The sequence below is a fragment of the Helicoverpa zea genome, chromosome 18 (genome assembly GCF_022581195.2).
Source record: "Helicoverpa zea isolate HzStark_Cry1AcR chromosome 18, ilHelZeax1.1, whole genome shotgun sequence".
In the NCBI taxonomy this organism is placed as follows: Eukaryota; Metazoa; Arthropoda; class Insecta; order Lepidoptera; family Noctuidae; genus Helicoverpa; species Helicoverpa zea.
The window spans coordinates 7,204,877-7,212,769 of NC_061469.1; positions in this window are offsets into that span (position 1 = coordinate 7,204,877).

Sequence of the window (7,893 nt, forward strand, 5' to 3'; positions counted from 1 at the left end):
TTATCCTGAGAGGACTGAAACACTTTCCTACCTTTACATGTGTACGATCAATTGACCAGTTTTCAATTACGCGATGCATAGTTGAGTAAAGAGATTGCATTTTATATTGCTTTAATACTAGAAGTTATATCCATCCTATATGGGCGTTTGCAGTTTTGCATTCCATATTCTTTCCAATTTTAATAGGGGCTTTTTGAGTATAAGGATGCATCAGCATCAGTGTTTAGTATTTTTGTCATACACTTATTATTAGGCACCAAATTTTGCATTCAGTAGTGCTCTGAAATCTGGTTTTGTAAGAAATGTAGTAAGCATTATTCAACGCATCACGTGGGTAGGCTCTAAAATGATGATAAGCATTTATTCTGTCGCCTAGTTATCCAAAAATATCTCATGGATACTTATCACAAGTCATAAAAGTACTGCGAAAGAGGATATCTTTTTGAAATAGTAACTTACGGTCTTCGTATGACCCTGAGTGTTTATTTCATACGTGCACCGAAAATGCGAATCTCGTTGGGTCTTCGAAAATATTCATGCTTATTGTAGGAGTACACGTGAAAGTGTTATCTACTGCACCTCAATAAATATTTCTGTTTGTTATCTTTCAATTATTTAAAAATGGTTTTAACACATCAAATGCTACAAGCCTGTATGTTCTGTTAGATAAGCATACAAGTAGACACCTATTCATCTAAACGAAGCTCCTGATGCATATCATCCCATACAATCCCATGTAACAAGTTATCTTATCAATTTATGATCTTCAGTCTCAAAGTGTTTTTGATGGTTGTAATTTAAAAGCGGCGCACCTTTCACTCAGAGGGACCAATTAATTCTTGGTCGATACATTAAGCGCTCAATAAATTCTCGAAAAACGCCGCGACTTCCGATAACAGGAACGGGTTCGGGACCTCTTCTTTAGATTAAAAAGGTTTTATTTATCTTGGACAATTTGTTAATGCCACTTTTCAGGCCTTCCGGTAGCCGTGTAATTGAATCTTCTGGTTTTTGAAGATTTATTACTCTCATTTGATTGAGCTACCGTCCTTTGATTAGCGGCTCTATTTGAATCTTCGCCGACAACATTTGTGCTTCCTTTTTTAATGTTATTGCTATCATTTTTCAAATGGTTTGTCGACTGTATCTTTTCTTGCGTATCATTTATAAATAAACACCGCTCGCCAGTTTTTCAAACCTTACGAAAGCCTATTAAACTTTTGCAAAAACTTTTTCAATTAAGTTTTCTCTATATTTTAGTTTAACTTACGTATAATAATTCTATGCTCCATTGGTCGCAAATAATAGTTATTGTTATACGCACTGGAGTGATATAAAGCTGTATTATTGATTGTTTTGTTTTTATTCACAATTAATTTAAAAGATTTTTTGAAGGTAGACAACAAAGGCTTCCTTACATAAACAATTTTCTTTAGAGTGAACCTTTTCTTTCTATTACTTTAACGGTCTCGTAGAAATTTGGAAAGGTAGGTATATCTCGGAAATAAAGGAGCGGCATCTCTTTGTAGAGAAAATGTCGGGAGTTGATAGAAAGTACGTGCTATCTGCATATTGGACGAAATTATTAAGATTAGAGGAGGTGACGATGGAATGCGAAATGTCCGTCGGCGACACAGTGACCCGCAGTGTGGTGTGTCGATAGCATCGGCAGAAGGACGAGGCGGCGGCGACGATCGCGTGAGATACTCCCGCGCACGTCCGCGCTGCCCTCACGATCCTGCGCCGTTATTTTAATTTATCTTTTCTTTCCCTTGTTCTCTCTCGAAATGTTTGCTTTTTTTTTTCAAATTTTTGTAAACAGAATGTTTACTTTTTAAATAGCCATTTGGCTGTGCCAGTTGTATTTCTATTTTATCCCGTCGTAGGTTTGCTGTTTTGATATTTTATGTTTCGCGCTATGGTAAATGAATTTGCTGTTATGTAAATTGGAGCTTGTTAGTTCTAAGAAATTCTGTAAACAAATGGTCGGTGGAAAATATTTCTTAACTGTTAGTAAAGTTGCACTGTATCTGCTGTAACCATTAGTAAATGGTATCGTCGATCAGTAAAAGTGTGCAAAATATGGTCGGCTTTGTTGAAGAAGGTATAAATAACCGAAATTGATAGGTATCGCATTGTTCACACTAAAAGGCTTTCGCTGCGAGCCTTATACTGCCAAAATCACACCATGAATTCTCGGTACACTATAATGAACTAAATCAACGAGTGGAATAATGGCGGCCGCTTTCCGCAGCTCATAAACCATACTGATCGGCTGTGCGCTTGCGATTACAATATTTTCTCTCGGACAAGCCTTAACGATACTTTAAACGGTGCTTCGTCCAATTTTCGCGCCTCCATTTCTTATTTGCGCGCTCCCCGAATTCAATTTAAGACTCATCGATTTTTGTGTGGTATATTTTAAAAATTTAAATTATGATAATGACGGGACACCATAGGCGGTCGTTGATAATTTCTTAAAAATTACACAAACATCGAGAAATGATCGGTTCTGTATGATCGTATAATTGCGATGTAATTTTTGACTGGTCGATCAGCTGCTACTAAAAGTCTTCGAATATGCGAGCAAAAAAAAAAGATTTCCAAAATTGTTTGAGAAGATATTTGAAAACAGCAAACATAAACTTTATTAAAAAATAATATCGACAAAATACTACTTCTCACACATGAACTAATTCTTGAGACTTGTTAAGAATGCCCATGATCCATGTTTTACGAGTCTAATCTATGAAAAAAAACCCTAATTTCGACATCCGAAACTAAAACGAGTCACCCATTTCTCATCGGCAGTCGGTCATCGGGTTGCGTAACAGCGTGCTCGCAATTTCATTGACCAAACCTTTCAGTGTTGGCAGTCACGCAAAACCACCGATTGCCGGTGTCGACTCAATAAAACATTCGATAATGTTTTTATTTCACGCCAATTGTATTCAATTAGTTTCGGACACGAAAAACTAAGACACGAAGAGTCCTGTTGCAATACTAAAACGTTTTTAACACAGTAGTAGGGGATTGTACACAGTTTAGAGAATTCGTTGGTAAAGATAATTTTGTAGTACGTAGTGTTGTTCACGCTTTTATTTTTATCTGTATGAGTTTAGTCCTTATACGGCTAGTTTCTTCAGCGTAAACTGTATATTATCGTGGCCAAATTACTCACGAGGTACAACATTATATGCCGACATAATTAACTACAGAGAAAACGCGATAAGTACCTACTACCGCCAAAGAATATAATATACGACCCAAAGTCGACTATAATTTTGAGAGGCACGATTTTCAATCGTTATTAAATGAATACAATGCTTCGATTTCCAAAAAAAATCACAAAGTAAAAAAAAAACTAACTTTGTACGAATATGCAAACTTTCCTAGCAAATTAATAAGATTGTTAACTGATTTCAGTAGCAACTTTTCCGTATTTTTTACACTCTTCAACCCATTTTGTCTCAGAAGAAGAATAGCAATGGTTCCTATCTATCAATTGATCTATCCATGATATTTTATAGTTAACTATTCCTATCAATATACCTACAGCTAGTGTATCGGGTAATATCTACATACATGATACGTCTATTAAGGGCCTCAGCTGTATGTCAACTTTGGACAATTCATTAGTCGATATCAAGCTGTCGTCGGATAAATACGACTTCTGATTTATTTAGCGATTAGACTGCACATGACAAAAATGCGTGATCATTTGCAGTATTTACAATGCAAAGCAAAGTAATACGTCGTATTTATATTTTAAAATTTAAGAAGACACTGAATGAGAGATGTTATGTTTTTATGTTAGAACTCACTGTAAATTTGATTTCCAAGCACTTGTTACTTTAACGTTTCTATTTAAAGGTACCTACCGAAGGACTTTTTCTTACCTGTCCCTAGGATCGCAGACAAGGCTTACACTCTCAGCATTACAATTACACCAACAAGGTGGTCTATTTCAATTACAGAAACGCAAGCGCAGCATCTTGAGCACATCAATACGGTAAAAAGCAATTGTGAGATATACTCTGTCGTCCGTTTTATTGCGTCGTGCTCCGATACGAGAGATAGTCTCCAAGAACTACTATTTTACTACTTATTTATAGTTTAATTATAGAAAAGTCGCTCGACTGGCTGTAAAAGTACACGGTAGCCATGGAGCCACCCGGAAAATAAGTAGGGTAATTCGATTGGGTTTTATAGTTAGTTGTGAAATAAATAATTGATTCTTTATTATTCATTTCTTTCTGTTTTGTTAAGTAACAGACATTTCATTTCCATATTAATTTTCATACTTATTTGTACAATGAATAAATCAGTTCTATCGTTCAGTTCTTAAAGTTAACTGGGTGGGATGTAGGTTGACTTTAAAGGGAGTATTTAGCGAAGTCCAATAAGAATAATTTACAGTAAAAAAGCATTAACCTCCCCACTCAGAGACATTTAATGATTACTTAAGTCACTCCTTAGTGACGGAATGTCATACAAATCCTTCACTAAGGAATGGCTTAAGTAACCATTAAATGTCTCTGAGTGGGGAGGTAAGTACTTAATCGCATTTTAAAGTTCGTGGCACTGAATTTAATATCTTAAACCATTAGAAGCTATCACAGACCGTTTAGAGCGATACGTGACTCCGTCATGGACCTAAAACGATTACGAGGGTTGAAATACGTGTCAATAATGGAAACGACCCAAAACCTTGCCTCACCGAAATTGTACAAAATCAAAAGGTCACGGTAAGTAGGTCTGTGTGGGACGCCAGTGGAACACGTACATGTCTATTGTAAAATACTAATACAAATAATAGAGGAATGATTGCAACTGTCCAAAATAGACCCAATCAAGCGACGGACGTGCTCACTGCGATTGGAGTGTCAAGGATACGTGAAATTGGGTGGTTACGGTAATGCTGGCATGTCTAATGCTTCAGTGAATTACCAATGTCGAATAAGGACTAGGTTTTGTTGACTTTTTTGTGGAATGTCCTGATGTAGGTCAGGACTTTACAATTGCCCGGACGCGGTGTAATTAGGATCCCTTTGTTGACGTTACTATGTACCTAAGTTTATTTTAATCATGAATTGCATAAATGGTATCCTAAATAATTTGGTCCTATTCACACTCAAAAATAGAGTGATTTTTTATTCAAACCTAAACCTAATCAAAATTCGTTTCTTCTATGTCCGACTATGTACAGGTACGGATCGTGAATAAATCCGTCATTATATTTGGTGCGACAGTTATCCCTTGTCCGATTGGGAACGGAACTACATTCAAGGTTGGTTTGATTAACAAAAATGAATGCAACTAATTTAAAATTTAATTTTGCTTGTGCATTTAATCAGTTACGATGCAGAAATGGGTTAGGGCGGGCGCCTGTCACACAGTATCTGCATATGTGCAATAAATTATGTATAAATTATTGAATACTAGCCGTTTTCCCGCGGTTTTACCCGCGTCCCGTGGTAACTACTGCCTATGTTACTCGTTGATAATGTAGCTTTCGAATGGTGAAAGAATTTTTAAAAACGGTCCAGTAGTTTTTGAGCCTATTCATTACAACCAAACAAACAAACAAAGTTTTCCTCTTTATAATATTAGTATAGATAATTTTGGTGTTATTTTTTTAAAGGGTTTAAAGATCTTATTTATACTTACCTATAATTTTTTCATGAACAGAAAATGATCATCTAGTATTTTTTCCGTCGATCATAAGTAGAAGGTGAATCAATGTTATTATGTGGTACATTCAATCATTCTATAACAATAAACGAATAGTAAAAGTATCAAATACCTCATTGTTGTATGAAATGTCGATCGTTCATCAAACAAAGCTTTATTACAGTTATTGTTACATAACAGTGTGAAGACAGGCCGCCTTGATTCCACCTTGAAAAGTAAAATGTTATAGTTCAAAATTGCAAGTTGTTATGAGATTGCGAAACAATTGACCGAAATAATTCGCAATTTGATGTATTGGTAATTAAAATGTTTTCATATAAGATGTTATTGATATTTTTTTTTCTTATTTGTGCAACTCAAACATTTGAGAAGCTGCCAAGTTATTGAACGAAATAACATGGACAGATCAATCCTGGAAAATCATCAACCGCTTTTAAACCTTTTTGAAGAGGACCTGCTTTTTGCCAATTTGCATAGTCTATGCTGTTAAGCTGGTACTCTATTTTACTTGAAAAACCGTTCAGCACTTTGAAATAATGATAATCAAACCCAATCAATTACACATGAGGTTTTGGTCATTAAACCAACGAGACAATTTCATAAGAACTATTGGTTCAAGAGTCGGTAATTTACAACCACTTTCGCGGACTTAAAATTATTTAATTACATTCGTTGTAAAGTAATATTTCTGGTGTAAATGTGAGAATATTAACATCGCAAAACAAAACCAGAATATACACGATTTTATTGGTCCTACTCCCTACATTTACAACACATAGTGAAGGTTTTTATAGCTCGATATAATTTATCCAAGATATTATTTTACATGCGGTTACAATTTGCTCCTGTTACTTTATGTAAGGAACTTAATATAAATAAATACGAGCAAGAAGTTATGTAATGAGACTATAGATAGGGATCGGTTTGGCCGGCCAGAAACAGATGATTTAAATTGCAGCGTGATGACTTTGTGGTTTTTTTATTTCTTTTCGCAATATAGACCTCGTTTTGTAGGGTTAATTAAAAATATGCTAGAAATTTGCAATCACTAATTTAAAATATTGGATGAATCATTTAGGCCTTGACTTAATGTAAGACGTTTCTTTACTTCCCTACTCCCCCTATCCCTAAGAAAGAAAAAGTATTCATTGTAGAATTGAGTTTTTGATTCGTCGTTTGTTTGAAGAGAGAAATTTTGCGTCAATACGTACTAAGTAAAGCTAATTTTGCAAAATGTACAACGTAGAAGTTTTTTCTAAGTACATAAATATCTATGTTTATCGAGTCCTTCATAGAAATCAGGCGTGATGCATTTCTATAAGTAGCATATTGAAACAAATAACATACGTAGGTACTGTAGCGCGTGGTGCGCCAGGAACCGGGGATCCTCAGGATATTAAATTAAAACATTCAATAATAACTTTAACTTTGCGTTTATTCGCTGACTCGGGGGTGAAGTGACACACTTCAATATATAAAACTTATTCTATGGAACAAATCGAATACATTTGAAATGATTGCCCGGTCAGTATCAAAAATATCTAACGAATAAAACCTTACAAACGAAAAAGTTTCTAACTACGTTACACGAGCTACGCCCTTAAAATAAAGTCGAAACTTTATCACAAAAGCGCAACTGTAGGCTGGCAATCATATTAAATGTCCCTACCTAAACAACCTAACTTAAAATTTACCTATGCGTGGAAATTAAAAACACGTCCCTCACAACGGGATAGTTTACAATAACATGTGAGTTGTTTACTTAAGTGTGCCAAACTGCACTGTAAGAAAACATGTTATCGTGAACTTTTTCGAGGCAAAACCACGCAAAAAGCCCCGAAACATGCCTCTAGTAGCAAAGGATATTCAAAGTGAACACCCGTCCTGAAGGGATTACTTTTCAAGCGAAGAAAAACTTTGTATTGACAACTTACAACTTCGCCGGACGCTAACGTGTCAGATGAAGGGATAAGTCACCGTTATCAAAGTTTCTCACCTAACGTGATATAATTAAACATCTTACCCAATAATTATTTTGCAATTTTGGAATATTAAATAATAAATAAATCAAATATAGGGATCATAAATCTTCGGCAGAAACCATTGTGTCAAGCAAACACTCTTCGCGAGGCTATGCCCCTTATTGCGAAGTTGATCTCAACCTCAATTCACCATCCAAATATTTTTTTTTTTCAAAAC